The sequence below is a fragment of the Canis lupus genome, chromosome 14, assembly GCF_011100685.1.
Source record: "Canis lupus familiaris isolate Mischka breed German Shepherd chromosome 14, alternate assembly UU_Cfam_GSD_1.0, whole genome shotgun sequence".
NCBI classification, from domain to species: domain Eukaryota; kingdom Metazoa; phylum Chordata; class Mammalia; order Carnivora; family Canidae; genus Canis; species Canis lupus.
The window spans coordinates 53,134,963-53,152,043 of NC_049235.1; the positions used below are offsets into that span (position 1 = coordinate 53,134,963).

General features: G+C 33.1%; 1 long non-coding RNA gene across 2 annotated transcripts in view; it reads left to right on the top strand.

Moving 5' to 3' along the window:
- LOC102155481 overlaps positions 1-17,081 on the top strand; it is a 134,395-nt gene that overhangs the window by 65,618 nt on the left and 51,696 nt on the right. The window lies entirely within an intron of this gene.

Genomic DNA, 17,081 nt, shown 5'->3' on the forward strand with positions numbered 1-17,081 from the left:
AATCTTGTGTGCCATTAGTGGCCACATTTCTTTAGGTACTGTATTGGTTTTACAAAGATGAGCTTGTTTGCAAGCTATGTTTTTACAAATTTTATTTGCCATAAATCATCAGAACCTGAGGTTTAGCATTCCCTTTGTGGAATACTTTGATTAAATATTTCCAAAGAATTCTGAATAAAATACAACCAAACTTTACAAGACAAATTCATATTAAAGTTGAATGTCTTTTTAAAACATCTAGTTTGATTTAAAAGTAGACATTCAAAGGCTTTAATACCTGTAAGATTCATTTTATGGTGGTTAACAAAGAGAAGCTATGTATTCACAGTCTGAAGTATCATTTATTTTTTAAAAAAGATTTCATTTATTTGTCTTGGAGAGACAGAGACTGAATGGAGCAGGAAGTGGGTAGGCAAGGAGGAGCAGAGGGAGGAGAGGGAAAGAATCTCAAACAGACTCTGTGATGAGCATGGAACCCATAGCCAGGCTTCATCTCATGACCCCAAGATCATGACCTGAGACAAAATCAAGAGTTGGACGCTTAACCAACTGAGCCACCCAGGCACCCCTGAAGCATCATTTTATTTCAATATTAATATCATCACATTTTGTGGTTCACTTACTCTTGTACTACAACTATAAATGTATTTTAATGTACTTTTATAAGCTTTTTTATTGTGGTAAGAACATTTATTGTGGTATCTACCCAACCAATTTTTAAGTGCACAATTGTATTGTTAAATATAGGCACTATGTTAAGATTTCTAGAATTTATTCATTTTGTGTACCTGAAACTTTATACCAGTTACACAGAACCTTCCCTTTTCCCCTTCCCTTCAGTCATTGGTAACCAGCATTCTGCTGTCTATGAGTTTGACTAATTTAGATACTTTATGTAAGTGGAAAGTGGAATCATGCAGTTTTGTTTTTGGGGGGTTTTGTTTTGTTTTGTTTTTCTTTTGTGTTGTTGTTTTTCTTTTGTGACTTTTGTGACTGGCTTATTTCACTTAGCATAGCGTCCTCCATGATCATCCATGCTATTGCATATGGCAGGATTTCTTTCCTTTTTAAGGCTGAATGATATTACATTGTATGTACATATGACATTTTCTTCACCTATTCATCTGTCAATGGACATTTCAGTTGTTTCCATATCTTAGCTATTGTGACTAATGCTAAAGTGAACGTAGGGCTGTGGATATTTTTTTGAGTTTGTATATCCATTATTTTCAGATAAATACTCAGAAACAGAATTGCTGAATCATATGGTAGCTTTATTTTTAATGTTTGAAGAACTTCCATACTGGTTTCCATAGAGGTTGCACCCTTTTACATTCCCATCAACAATGTGCTTAATTTAGTAATGGCATTTTTTTAACACTATTCTATGCTCCAGAAAAATTTGTATGGAGCATAGAATATGTATGGAGTATGGAAATATTATTATCACAAAATAAATACTGTTATCTTAGCTGTTTATTATTTTAACTGAATTCATAATAGGAATAAAAATAAGATCTAATGCTTTGCATCAAGTAGAATGAATTTCCAAAAACTTCACTTTGATTTCACTAACAAGATGAAAAATTAAGATATGACTCAAATTGAATTTAGTGATCTTCTACTTAAAGCATTTGATAACACTGGAAGGAAAAAACTATCATTTAATTCTATAAAATCTTACTTCTGCCAATTAAAATAACACATCAACAGATATTGATATACTTTTCACACATAAGTGAAAAAACTTGGCTTAAAAATGAGTGAAAATAATTTAAATGAGTAGTCATTTGATCTAAGTGAAAAGTCGGTATTCACAGAGTAGACATCATCCACCTTCTGCATCTATGTATCTTAAATTATCATCTTTAGTCTTCTCTAATAAACCACTAGTTTTAAAGTAGATACTGATACTTCTTCGGTAGATTTCTATTTTCTGTTTTTCTTGTGGCTGATGTTACTAACTAGGAACTCCATAGGGAATGGCGAATATTAACACATGATAACATGCAAATTACATATGTCTTCATCAACTTTATTGAGAAATAGAAATTTATACTTTTTATTAAATAGGCACTTTTTATTTTTTAAATTTTATTTATTTATTTATGATAGACAGAGAGAGAGAGAGAGAGAGAGGCAGAGACACAGGCAGAGGGAGAAGCAGGCTCCATGCACTGGGAGCCCGATGTGGGACTCGATCCCGGGTCTCCAGGATCGCGCCCTGGGCCAAAGGCAGGTGCCAAACCGCTGCGCCACCCAGGGATCCCTAAATAGGCACTTTTTATACTGAGCTCATTGATGCAAAAATGAGTTGTTTGAAAATTAAAAAGCATGGCCAAACAATAAACAAATAGTTGTAGATCTATAACATGCAACATATTATAAGGCCACTTAAACAAGGTAATTCAGACTATTCTCTATATACACCAAAGCAGGATTGCTCAACCTCTGTCTTCCATATGTATATTTTATAAGTTCCTATTATATAACATCCTGGAGACACTGCATCTCACAGGCCATGGCATAACTGGCTGCTACACCAAGGAGTATAAATACTTCTACAAAACACCAGAAGGAGTTAGTTGTTCCTGGTTCCTCATGTCTGAGAGCACTCATTGCATGTCATCCTTCAAAAGAAGTTGGTAGAATTGTACCTGAAAAAGAGAGAAGAGTTATCATTGGTCATATCTTGGATTTAATTATGACTTAAAGTTTGAACTCTGTCAGTACACTAGAAGAGGCTTACCAGATAAGACACTGGCAGTAACTGGACATTTAAAGAGGAGGTCTGCCAAAGAAGTAAGAGGTTATTTTAATGCAACTATTAACCACAATACTTCATTATACAGTGAAACATCTGGGATAAATTCTAAAACACTTGAGACCCTGGTTAGCAGAATGGGAATCATGGTTTCCCTAATTAAAGCACAAATTAAAAATTGTAGAAGAAAATGTAGAAAAATATTTACGACTTTTAGAACATGGACACATTTATTAAACAAGAGAGGGAAGCATGAGTTGCAAAGAGAATTCAGTAATAAATAAAACAGACACAAAAGAAATGGTAAAAATGTGGCACAGCGAGCAGAAAGATATTTTTTAAATATGTAACAGATAAATTTGGGATATTCATATAAAACATATTTTTATAGTTTTATAGAACATATGAAAACTACTAAAACATAGTTTTATAGTTTTATAGAACATATAAAAACTACTAAAAGCTATATTTCAAAAACAACAAAAAACATACCACTTTAAAATGTCTAATAATATATAATAAAATAATAAAGATAATATATTATGTATATATAATAAAATATATAATAAAATAATAAAGATACATATTATGTATATATAATAAATTAATAAAGAAGACATCTCAAACATATATAACAAAATCTTTTAATCAGGCTGGTAGGTACATGGAATTTTTGCTACCCTTTATGCTTTTCTGAATGTTTGAAATAATTGTTTTTAAAATTCTTAAATATGTATATATATATTCTATATATGAATTATAGAAGAATGAACATCACTATAAACTAAACAGGTAAACATATGGAAAGATGTTTATCTTCACTAGAAGCGAGGGGGATGCAGTTTTTAAAATTCTGACAATGCAGAGTGTTAAGAGAATATGAGTAAATTCATACATAGGATTTCTCATATATAACTGGTATAAACTAGAGCAGCATAATTTGAAAATACATATAAAAGTTGAAAATGTACGTGATCAGTGTTTGAACATTTATTAGCTATATACTCTAAAGAATCTTTCACATAATCACACAAAGATATATGTACAAAGATGTCCATTATATAATTACCTGTAATAGGAACTAGCTGGAAACAAGCTAAATGTTCTTTAATAAAAAAAAAAAACAGATGAATACATTGTGGTCTATTTATATATCAGAAAGACACACAGCTGCAAGAGTTATTAAATTTGATTTATATGTATCAACACTAGATTATTACAAAACCCAGCTTTTATACTGTATAATATGTTTTTAAGATTCATTTATGTTAGTACATATAAATCAAGTTCATTCATTTTAACTGCTGTAGGATTTCCATAATCCTGCAGTTTGCATTTTTCACTCAATATTGTTTTAAAATGATACGTAAATCATGATACATTCTGTAGAATTTTAAAACACATAAATCAGTTTTCCACTTTGGTGAAGGATGAAAACATGTTTGGTAACCATAGAAACAAAACAGGCAGGATACCCTTCAGGATTGTGGTGGAAACTAGAGATTGAATGGAGGGAGAGAGATATGAAGCCATGAGCCATTTCATGGTTTTTTTTTTTTTAAATATAATAAAGAAGAGATCTGAAACATATGCAATAAAGTATTTTAATCAGGCTGGTAGGTACATGGATGTTTTGCTACCTTCTATGCTTTTCTGAATGTTTGAAATAATTGTTTTAAAATGCTTTGATATGAAAAAAATTAATTATCCAAATAAAAATAAAACTTTATCTTCTAATATTTCCTTATGTAGCAGGATATTAGTAGCCTTTTAAAATAAAATATCTGCACTCCCTCCATTTTCAATTTTAGTCTTTGTTATATAAAAACTGAATATTAGACTGGAATTACTCTTATTAAATGATACTTTTACATCTTGAGATTTCCTTTCAAAAAAAAACCTTTTTTAACATTTGCAATCTTGCATAAATGTTTAAATGGTTTTTAGTGACTGCTCTTAGCTGTTTGTACCACAAATCCCCATTGAATCTTCAGTTCTTAATCTTTATATACTTCATGAATGGCTGGTGAATTTTTTGATGGCATTATTTTCTGAAGGAATTTATGGCTGGTATGTTTTTTAAGCCCTTGCATTTATGATAGTATCTTACTCTGTTTTACATAAATGGCAGTTTGGCTAAAAATACCATTCATGGGTTAAGATTCTTTTGCTTCAAAATGCTATACATGTTGACTGTTGTTTACTAACAGGCTTAGAGAGAAGTAAGCCTGTCTGATTTTGTTTCTTAGTCAGATCTCTTAGTTTATTTTCTCTCTGCAAACTTATAGTTTATGCTCTTTTATTTTACAATTAACTTTTTCTTTCAGAATTGTCATTAGTTTCTATATTAATTTTGCCTAAACCATGGTGAACCTTTTTCATTGGAGCAATTTGCTCTGTTTCATCTCCAGGATGTTTTCTTCAATTATATTTTAAATATTTATTCCATTTAAGTGTTTTGGCTTCTTCCTGAAGAACATAATTAATTAAGTTTGTGTTATATTACTATTCTATTGCCCTCCTATTACACTATTCTTTATTACTGTTTAAAACTATTATCTTCTTCCCTCCATCTCCTGGTTAAGTTTCTTTTGTTTATATTCTACAACATTCAATTCTTTTTTCCTATGTCAGACTGTTATTTATTACCTCCAAAGCAGGTTTTAATTTTGCCTTATTTCAGTATGCTTCATATTCATCTTGGCCTTTGCATCTCAGCTCTGGTATTTCCCAATAAACCTGTTTTATGTCAGTAAAACTCTTATTCCAACTTTGTCTCCATTTGGTAGTTAACATCATTCTGCTAGATTCCCCATTTCAAAGATGGAATGAAGAGTGATTATTATTGTTAAATAGTAATCAAATTTTCTAGCGTCTAGTGGCATTTACTGCTATAACCTTACTAACTGGATGGAATCCTCTGGTGTCCACATGACAAGGTTCTTGGGCATTTTGAAGCAGTATAGTAAGTGATAATCTACCATTCTCATCATACTGTGTTGCTACCATATTTCTGTCTCTTCCCTCACTTAAGGTAACTACTCATATAAAAGTGTAGCATGCCATTTCTGGCAAATTCCCTCACGATTCATTCACAAACACAGCATCTGAGTAGAAATATAATGGCATAGTAATGATAAAGAGTAGGTGAGTGTAAGGATAAATCCTTTCTTTCTGGAACCAGTATTCATGCAGTTTTAAGTAGGTGGCCCAATAATCTCCTTGGTATAAATCAGCCAAATGTATCTATTATAAGATGAAATACAGAGAAAAAAGAAGGTCTGAAATTTCCGTCTACCTACTTCTTGGCTAGCAGGTTGCTACGTTTCAGAAAATTATATAAGCCAAATTTGTACTTTTAAATGAACTCTTTGGTATTTGTTAAATACAAGTTCCTTCTGGATTTTAGTACCAGATTGCTTTTCAAATCTTAGTTTTTGGTACCATTTTAGTTTCACTTTTTTTCTATAAATTCACAGGAAATATTGGGAGAGTCAGTGTCAGAAATTGCCAATTTGACTCCTTCTTAGACAAGGGAAAATTGTTAAATATTTAAGTAATTTTTGCAAGTTACTGGTCTGAAAATAGCATCTTAAAATAATTCCTACAAAGCAATCATCTCTTCTCTGCTTGTATATTTGAATCACGGTCAAACTATGCTTTTGTTACCATAACTATAGATATTCAAAATTGTAGAAAAAATCATTGGTGAAAATCAGTGAAAGGTCAAATTCACTACTTCATTAAGAAAAGGTCAAATTCACCTTTTCATTAAGATTATGTGTTTAAGAATGTTAGTAATAGATATCGTCATAGTAATAGGTATGATGATATAATTCATATAGATATATGATATCAATATGGAAATATCTATACCATCTCTACTCATATTCTCTATTAATTTCATATCCATAACCATTGTGCAATTCAACTCAACTTGCTAAATATATTACACAATCACCTAATGTACTCCATCCAAGTACTAACCAGGCCCAACCCTGCTTAGCTTCCAAGATCAGACGAGATCGGGCACGTTCAGGGTGGTATGGCCATAGACTCATCTAATGTACTCCAGATGCTCTGAGAGATAGAAAGATGAATGAGATAAAGTAAAAAAAAAAAAAAAAAACAAAAAAACTAGATGTTTTTATCTTTTTACTATTAAGAAAACAGATAAAGAGGAGAAATGTAGCTTTCATTTACTGAATCATTCATTCATAAGTATTTAATGTCTATCCTGTGCCAAGTAATGTGCTAGGGCCTGGATTTACAAGAGGAAAAAAAAATAGAGAGTAATGATTCAGAGAGATATACTTTAAAATAACTATAGTTAATGAATCCATTAACAAAAGTAAAAGGAAAGATGGAAGTTTGTACAAAAAAATTGGGAATTATAAAAAAAAAAGCCAGAAGATTCTAGAAGTGAAAAACATAAGAATTAAAAACCAATAGATGTGTTCACCAGCAGATTATACAAATCGAAAAGGGAAGTAGTGAACATAGGACAGGTCAGAAGAAAATACTTAGATGGAAACAGAGACAAAAGGATGAAAAATAGAGAAAGGGCATGTGATACACATAAGATATATTTGAAGTCTAGATAGAAGAAGGAGTTGGGAAAGTCCTTAAGAAGAAGCAATATTCAAAAAGATTAATGCAAGTAATTTTCCAAAAACATTAAGGACATCAAATCACAGATACTAAAGCATCAAAGCTTTGTGAATATAAAGAATATCATACCTAGGCACATCACTGTGAATCTACTAAAAATAAAAGACAAAAAATCTATAAAGCAGCCAAATCTGGCAATAATGAATCTTATTACTTGTAAATATGCAATGATAAGACTGACAGGCTATTTATCAATAGAAGAACCCAAATGAAGTCAATGATAATACGATGGTATCTTTAAAGGTTGAAAAAAATAGCTAACCTAAAATTCAGTAATTAGGGAGAATAGCCTTTCAAATGAGAAAGAAGCAAAGACATTTTCAAAAATTAAAACTCAGACTATTCCCCATCAACAGATCCACAGAAAAAGATCTAAATGACATTTTTCAAGTAGAAGGAAAAGGACACCAGAAGGAAGCTCAGAGATATACAAAGGAATGAATGAAGAAGCATGAAAAGTATTAATTGGTAGGTATACACATAATAAAATATGAATATCTAGGTAGTTGGAAAAATATTAATCATAGTGACTTCAATATATGAAGTCACTCCAGCATATGTAGTATAGTTTCTAGATAACCTATCATTAAGACTTTTTTAATATAAGACTAGCAAACCAATAGAAGGGAAACTTGGAGTAATAAAAAGTGCTTAATTTATCCAAAAAAAGGAAGTAAAGAAAAATGAAACAAACAAGGATTAATTGGAAAAATAGGAAAATGGTAAATTTAAAAATCAAAAGAATAGTAATAAGATTGTAATATTGGATTAAAAGGAAGCCAATTATATTTTGGTTATAAGACACAATCTTAAATGTCAGAACATAGATTAAAGGAATAACTGTGGCATACAATAGAATATTATTCAGCTACAAAAAGGTAATTATTGATACACAGATGAATCTCAAAATAAGTATTCTGTGTGAAATAAGCCAGACCAAAAAGACAAAAACACCAAAGAAAACAACCATTCTGTATTATTTGATTTATATAATATTTAGAAAATGCAAGTAAATCTATATTAATAGAAATTAGAACAGTGGTTGCATGGGAGGGGGATGGAGGAAGAGATGGATCTTACAAAAGGCCCTGAGGAAACTTGAGGTGAAGAAATGGTTATCTTGAATGTGGCAATTGTTTTATAGATGTGTGCATATACGAAAACTGATCAAATTGTACATTTTAACTATGTTCGGTTTAGTGTACTTCAGTTGTATTTCATTACATTTGTAATAAAAAACAAAATAGAAAACAAACATGTAATACAAAATTAACAAAGCCAAAATTTTCTCTTAGAAAAACTGGTACAATTTATAAATGCCTGGCAGAGAAGGTAAAAGAAAAAATATATGAGAAGATGGTACAAATTCTTGGCATTGGAAATAAAAAAAGAGGATACCACTGTAGATATTATGTATATTTAAATGCTAATAAGAAGATATTATGAACCACTTCATGAAACTAAATTTGAGGTTTTAGAGGAAATGTATAAAAATCTTACTAGAACTGTGATGAGAAGAAATGCATAACTATACCCATGATTGGAGAAGCTACGGTCAACTCAATATCACCAACACAAATGGGGAATCTAGAAGGAGTGCTGAGAAAACATTTTCTCTGGGATTCTAAAATCTTTAGAAATGAAAGGAAAAAATGTGTGATAGACATAGCATTTCTGTATAAAAAATTTAATATCCAAAATTTTTATCTTAAGACAAACTGAGACCCTCATAAATAAGATACTGCTACTTGTAATTTTGAAAATACCATTTAGCGACACATGGTTAAATATGTCTGATGAAATAACCTTAATTCACCTGAACAAATATTATTTGTTCATCAAATGGCTTTTAAGAGATGCATAAAACATTTTCTCCTTAATTTTATGATTTCCATTGTGATGATGAACATAAATTAAGACATAATTCAAGGTGAAGTTACCTGATGTTCTTTCAACTTTATGGAGCAATATTTTAATTCATTTTTGTATAATTTATGTGAATAGAAAAATTTAGTAGCTTTATTGTTTATTGTTAATTTCTCTGTGGATATTTGAAAACCACTTATACTTGTGATTTAAATTATAGTATGGTGTAAAACAAGTATAAGTAATTCATTTTTATTTTAAATATACTTATGTCCTACAGATTTTGAATGGCAAACAAGAGAAATGAGAATGAGTAGCTTGGAGTCAGAGTATTTGTTCTATTTAGGTGGCACAGATATTGAATGTTCCTGAAGGACTTGGATGTAAGAATATAAAGTATATTCATCAGCAGATTGCTTCTTAGTTATTCTTAGAAGAAGCATATGTGCCACCAAAGCCTGCCAGGAAATAATTTACATAGTCCTCTATAGCACTGGGAGCTGCTGATTCTCAATTGCAAATCAATACAGTAAAAGAGAAAAATTAAATTAAAATGAACACAAATGTTTAAAAAAATGTTTTCTTTTGAAAATATATTGGTCAATATTTTCAACTTATGGTTGATACTTAGAAATGCAACAGAAAAAAAAGAAAAAAGAAAAAAAAAGAAATGCAACAGAAATTTAAAAATAAATGAACCTCCTTTGAATATTTTTGTAGTAGATTGTTAACCAAATAAATAAATATAAACTATGCCTTAACTAAAAAGTTAAAAATACTATAAGACATTTGCATATTTAATATAGAAAATTATAACTAGAAAAAATGAAAAATTTAATATTAACTTCTTAGCTTAAATTAATTGAAAATATTATTAAAAACTCCAATTTTTCAATAATTATATATGGAAATTAGTTTGGTTATGACATTATTAAGTAGTGTTGTGCTTGGGATTCACCTAATCCAAATGTGGTTAATACTAATGAGCACTTACCATGTAAGAAATCACACTACAAAGTACTTTTCCTCACAACTCTAAGAAATGAATAAAATGTCTAATTTTAGCAATGAGGAATCTGAAGTTCTGCCTGGCTAAATACTCGACAAGGCTAAATGACTTCTCGTGACTCTAAGGTCAGAGCAAGAACTAGAACCACATTTTCAGATTTTAGTATACAATGCCTTCTGAAAGTTTAGTAAGTAACTAAAATTTTAATATTTTGATTAAACTGTAAATGAAGATACATGCATGAGCAATTTTTGTAAACTTATACCTCTCCATCTTTAACACTTGGACAGATCCAACTGGCATTAATTAATTGAAATGAATAAACTTAACTACCAAAATGAGCTTTGTAAGCCAAATTAGGGTAAGTGTTCCAAAATCGTAGTACCTTGTACTTAAGAGAAAAATCAGTTAATAAAATAGAAAAATAAAGTAAAGAAAGTCAGAGTTTAGAAATAACAAAGAGTTTAAAACTGCCATTAGAACTATATTTAATTAATTAATAGAAAAGGTGGATGGGATGAAGAAACAGATATGTAGCACTGCTATACACAATAACCTCAATCATGGATGACACTTAAAGACAATGGTGACAAAACACTCTCCTAATAAGCATAGTTTCAAGTAATGTATTTAGTCATCATCTTTATATGAATGTAGAAGTAGACTAAGGTAAGAAAAATGACTTGATATGTCTGTTTGGGTCTGGAAGGAAAAAGATTGAATGAGCTTAAAAAGCATTTCAATAGAGCTGTGGGAGTAAAAACAAAGTGTGTGGATTGTTGGGACTCCAGGGAAACAATGAACAACCAGTCGGATGGGATGACTCAAGGTTCATTAAGTAGAGGTCAGCTGGCCTCTGTCCTCAACCACCTAGTGTTTATGCAGTGATGTTGAGGATAGATACTGTGTGTGAGCCCTGCAGCATGGGGTTATTTTCAGCAAGGCTGACCTGGCTACATGATTACTAAATATCGAATTTATCTTGATTAGAGACCAAACTGTCCATATGATGCCATTTTTCAGTGAGATCATCCAGCCACTGGCTGATTATTCTGGACCCTGTCTATTCTTGAGAAGGCGGCAATTCACTCTTAGTGGTTTTTTATGTTTTCTAAGAATTTCTGTACCTTTCTTTCCCTAGCCATCACCACTGCCCAAGGTGTCTAATTTATCAGCATACAAACCCATATTACATAGCCTAGTACCAAGGGACCTCTTTTAAGGCAAAGGAGGTACAACAGTGGGCATATGATATTCATGATTTCTTTCATATATTATGTTGCCTTGAAACTGCTGGCTTAATAAGTATTTAAGTGATTTAAGTATCAGCCTAGAAATAATACTTTTGGGATGGAAAGGAAACTTCAGAAGGTAGTACATACTTTGAACCATTGCTGGTACTATGTCCCTATCTGATAAAATATACAGATCTGGAAACAAAAGGGTTAAAATTACAGTGGAATCTCCTATTATATTGCTCAGTGACCCACTTGAGGAATTTATACTTTCATCCCCTTAAATTTATGCTCTGCTGAGATAGATGTTCTGGTTTTCAGAGGAAGAACTGGGGAAAACTTCTACCAAGGGAAGAAATAAATTCCACCAAATCTAAAGTTACAGATGCCACCTGGTCATGTTAGGCTCCTTATCCAAAAAGACTAACAGGCAAAGAAAGAAGTTATGATGCTGGAAAGAGGAATTGACTCTGACTATTGTGAGTAGATAGGGTTACTACCACATAATGAGGGCAGGTAGGAGTATGTTTGGAACTCAGGGGATCCACCAACGGGCCTCTTGTTATGTCCATACCCAGTAATAACAGTAAATGGTCAACTATAGCAGCCATGGCTCTGTTGGAGCATGAATTTTAAGGACCCCAAAACCTCAGAGATGAAGATTTTGGTTAACCTCCTGGATCAGTAGAAGTGCTAGGCAAGAATGAACAGGTTGTGAAATGGGTAGTTGAGGATAGAGATAATGAATATCAATTGTGGTCTCAGGTCCAATTGTAGTGGTGAGGGCTATAGATTGTGCTACTAACCTTCCCATTCATTCCTTATTCAAGAATAGTGACTGGTCACCAAATTAGAGAATCTGTGACAGGGGAGAATGAAATGAATGTGGCACATGAGTGGATCTAATATAGTGTGAGAAGTCGACTGTCACAGATGCTTTTGATACTCCACTTATACCTTCTCACTGTTACCATTTAAGTACCCTCTGGCCTGACTTACTCATGCAGGACTACATTTCTTTGCCTCAGATCTTGCTTTGCTACGGAAGCCGTCATGTAGTTTGGAAAGGCCATGGAATTAATGAGTTACTTTCTGGGAATAGTCCTTCAGAGATGACCATCTGGATTTGGTATATGGACTCCTCTGCTCCCTCGGGTTAGATATCATTCTGGCCTGTTTCTACACTAACTTTCAAAGTGGAGAGGAATAGATTTTAGTTCCAGTGGACTATAGTAGTATTTGGTTTGTTACATGCCATTTATTAGGGCTCTTTTAAAAAATATTTTATTTATTTATTCATGAGAGACAGAGAGAAAGAGAGAGAGAGAGAGATTGAGAGAGAGAGGCAGAGACACAGGCAGAGGGAAAAGCAGGCTCCATGCAGGGAGCCCGACGTGGGACTTGATCCCAGGACTCCAGGATCATGACCTGGCCAAAGGCAGGCACTAAACTGCTGAGCCACCCAGGGATCCCAAGGGCTCTTACTTCCTGACTAAATTCCCACTGTGCTGCAATTCCCAGATAAATTAATTGCCCTCAGATCCAGAGTTTGCTTCTAGAGAAAACCAAAAGACATAACATATGGGGTATGGGATTTAGAAACAATCTAATTATCCCACATCAGTAATAAATTATCATCCAGTCATACAATTAAATGGCGTACAAATGCCATTTTAAAGAAACAAAACATTAATGCTTATCTAAGTTGTATATGTGTGTGTGTGTGTGTGTGTGTGTGTGTGTATTATATAACAAAATAACAAAATGTTAAGGGCAGTTATGAAGATTTTAGTTGATTTTTTTCCTTACCTAGAATTTTTTATTTTGCACAACAAATATGTGTCACCTGTGTTATGAGAAAACATTTAATGAAAATTTAGAAATTGGGCTTGTTAATCTGTTCATTTTTGTGTGTTTCTCCTTGTTTTAACCAGGGTATTAAGGAAATGAACTTTGATAGAGTAGTGCTTTAGGAGAGAATCTCCAAAATAAACTTTACATCCTCTTAATAATATATATAACCTGCAAAGGTCTATATATTAGTTTACATGTGTTCATTACATGCCAATCTATCTCAAGAGTTCAGTGACTTGAGGGAATAATTCTGAGGAGACCTACTGGCAATCCTGAATTATCAGATTTGGCTAGCTAGAGACAAGTTGACTGATTACCAAGACCCCAGAATCCACCTAGAGGTGAGACTCTCTCCCTTGTTATCCTATTTCATTCGATTTACACTTCTGATGGGAAAAAACAAGTTCCTGACTTATCTTTTAGATTATCTGAAGGTTTACTTAAATAATAGCTGTTTCTGACATCGCTTAAAAATACCTAAATCAGTCTTGCTTTAGGGCCCTTTTCATTATACTTTTTAAAATTCACAAACGAAATTACAAAATCTTGGAAAATATTTCTATTACGAGTAAAAAGTCTTCACTGAAATTTCTTAACAAGGGAGAAACAAGAGGGAGTATAACCCAAAAATATAGCCCAAACTCCATGAAAAACACTCTACACATTTCTTTCCATCCAAATTCCAATTCCCTTGGCAGCTCAAGTTTCTCTTTTGCTGTCTTCCTTTCATGCTTGGAGTCATGTATACTATCTCTATTCCACCCATTCTTTGATGCCTGTCCTCCCACAGTCTTACTCCCCTCTTTCCTAAGTGGTACCTCTATGCCTTTTCTATTATAAAGCAATTTCAGCTCTAGAATTCTTACAGTTTTCTTTCTACTGTATTCATGAAATCAGCAAAAGTAAGGCTTAACACTTGAGGCAGATGGTGCCTTGGTGGCTCAGTCAGTTAAGTGCCTACCTTTGGCTCAGATCATGATCTCAGGGTCCTGGGATCCACCAGCTTAGGGCTCCCTGTTTGGTGGGGAGTCGTCTTCTCCCTTTCCCTCTGCCTCTCCCTACTGCCTGTGCTTGCTTGAGCATTCTTTCTCTCTCTCAAATAAATAAAAAAAAATCTTTTTTTTTTTTTTTTTTTTTTTATAAAGGACTTGAGCAGTGGGGTTCAAGGGGCTGGGAGTAGCAATGAGTTCTTGTGCTTTTTATTTTTTTTTTCTGTAGCTCTGTTATAGTTATTGATTTCCATGAGCTCTGTAATGCTGTATGTGTGGAATTTTATATTTCTAGGTACATGAATAATGATGTGTTGAATTCTCTTATGCATATTCTTGACACTCCTCCTTGTCTGCTTTTCAGGCAGTGGGAGGGCAGATGCTTGGTTACAGTGTAATTACATTGTGCACCCATCAGCAAGTCTCCTCTTGCAACCTTGGAACAACCCCAAGGAGTTTGGAAGCAATGGAGCAAACATGAATTGGGACTAAATATAAAAAGGAGAAAAGTGTTTATTTATTTATGTTTTAAGGATAGAGTTATTTACATTCCACTGCACCATAAGAATTGTTAATTTCTTTAATAACTATGAATTGTTAGGTTGAAAAAAAGTAAGAATTAATTCTGATCCAAAGTAAGAATATTGTTACATAAAACTTTTGGGGAAAGATAAAAATATTAATTGCCAAGAACATTATACTTCTGTCTGGTTCAACTGTATTGTAGCTATTGTCAGAGATCATGGCCTTCAGGATAGATATTAAGGAAATTTTATTGAAACTCAGAGGGGAACGCCTGGGTGGCTCAGTGATTGAGCATCTGCCTTCGACTCACTGGTGATCCTGGGATCTGAGATCGAGTCCCACCCTGGGCTCCTTGCGGGGAGCCTGCTTCTCCCTCTGCCTGTGTCTCTGCCTCTGTCTCTCTGTGTCTCTCATGAATAAGTAAATAAAATATTTTAAAAAAGAAACTCAGAGAGATGTTTAATGATTATGGTGTAAATACATGTAGTGGAATAGATTAAGGTAAATGTATTTCAGAATATATTATGGAAGATTGTTAAAATGGTAAAAACCTTACCTCGTGTTATGACTCTGTTAGATTAACACTTGTTGGGTGGAGCATAGGATGCTTCAAAGGGCCACATGGCGAAATCAAGGCAGAGTGCAGACTATGAATAGGACCTGGGGCACATGCCTTTACCAGGGTCTGTGGATACAGTACTTTGTTGTTACCAGTCTAAAAGAGAATTGGTCCATTCAAAAGAGGGGTTTTGGTAACCCCACAGAGGTCTTATGCACAAGGGGAAGGCCCTGGGAGACAAAGAAGGCTGCTGATCACAATAGCTATTGAGAAAGTCATCAATAATTTACCTTTGCTTATGACTCTGGGGCTGTTACCTAGGGCATAGGGAGCTGGAACCAGTTTAAGTCCCCTGCAGGTCATTTGGCCAAACAAAATGGATACCAAGGCAGCAACACCATGGAGTAGCTTGCTAAACTCTGAATACCTTGTTTAATACAATTTGTCTCAATTTCCAGTCCTTCCTGCTCTTTAAGCTTATGAAAAGTAAAGCTTATCACCAGTCACCTATTAAACATTACACTTAATTCTCTTACCATCTTCTCTTCACCATCAGTTCTTTCCTGGCTTCCCTATTTCTGTCAATTGCACTGTCGTTATCAGAATAAACCAATCAGGCATTTTTATGTTGACCTCTCATTTGCTTTTGGACTCATAAAGGAATTAGGCCTTGTTAATAACAGCCCAAATATAAACATCCACAATTACAAGACCTTCTCCCATATTCCCGAAGAAAAGACTCAAAAAATTTGTTTAAAATATTTTGTTAATTATGCAATACATACATTTAAAAATTATGGTAAGATGCATTATTTTAGCCTTAATCTTAAAATTTAACTCAGCAATATATGTTCTTTCAATCCATAAGCATGGAATGTTTTTCCATTTGTGTCTTCAATTTCTTTCATAAGTGTTCTGCAGTTTTCAGACTACAGATCCTTTATCTCCTTGTTTAGGTTTATTCCTAGGTATCTTACAGGTTTTGGTGCAATTGTAAATGGGATCAATTCCTTAATCTCTCTTTCTTCTTTCTCATTGTTAGTGGATAGAAATGCAACTTATTTCTATGCATTAGTTTTATATCCTGACAATTTACTGAATTCCTGAATGAGATTTAGCAACTGTTAAAATATCTATGCTACCCAGAGAAATCTACACATTCAATGTATCAAAATACCATACTATACCTAACCAAAGAGGCAAAGGATCTGTACTCAGAAAACTGTGGAACACTCATGAAAGAAATTGAGGAAGACACAAAAAAATAGAAAAACATTCCATGCTCATGGATTGGAAGAAGAAATATGTTAAAATGTCTATGCTTCTCAGAGTAATCTATACATTCAGTGCAATCCCTATCAAAATACCATCGACATTTTTCAGAGCTGGAACAAATAATAGTAAAATTTGTATGGAACTAGAAAAGACCCAAATAGAGGAATGTTGAAAAAGAAACCAAAGCCAGTGACATCACAATTCCAGACTTCAAGCTCTATTGCAAAGCTGTAATCTTCAAGACAGCATGGTACTGGCACAAAAACACACGTAGATCAATGGAACAGAATAGAGAACCCAGAAATGGACCCTCAACTCTGTGGTCAACTAATCT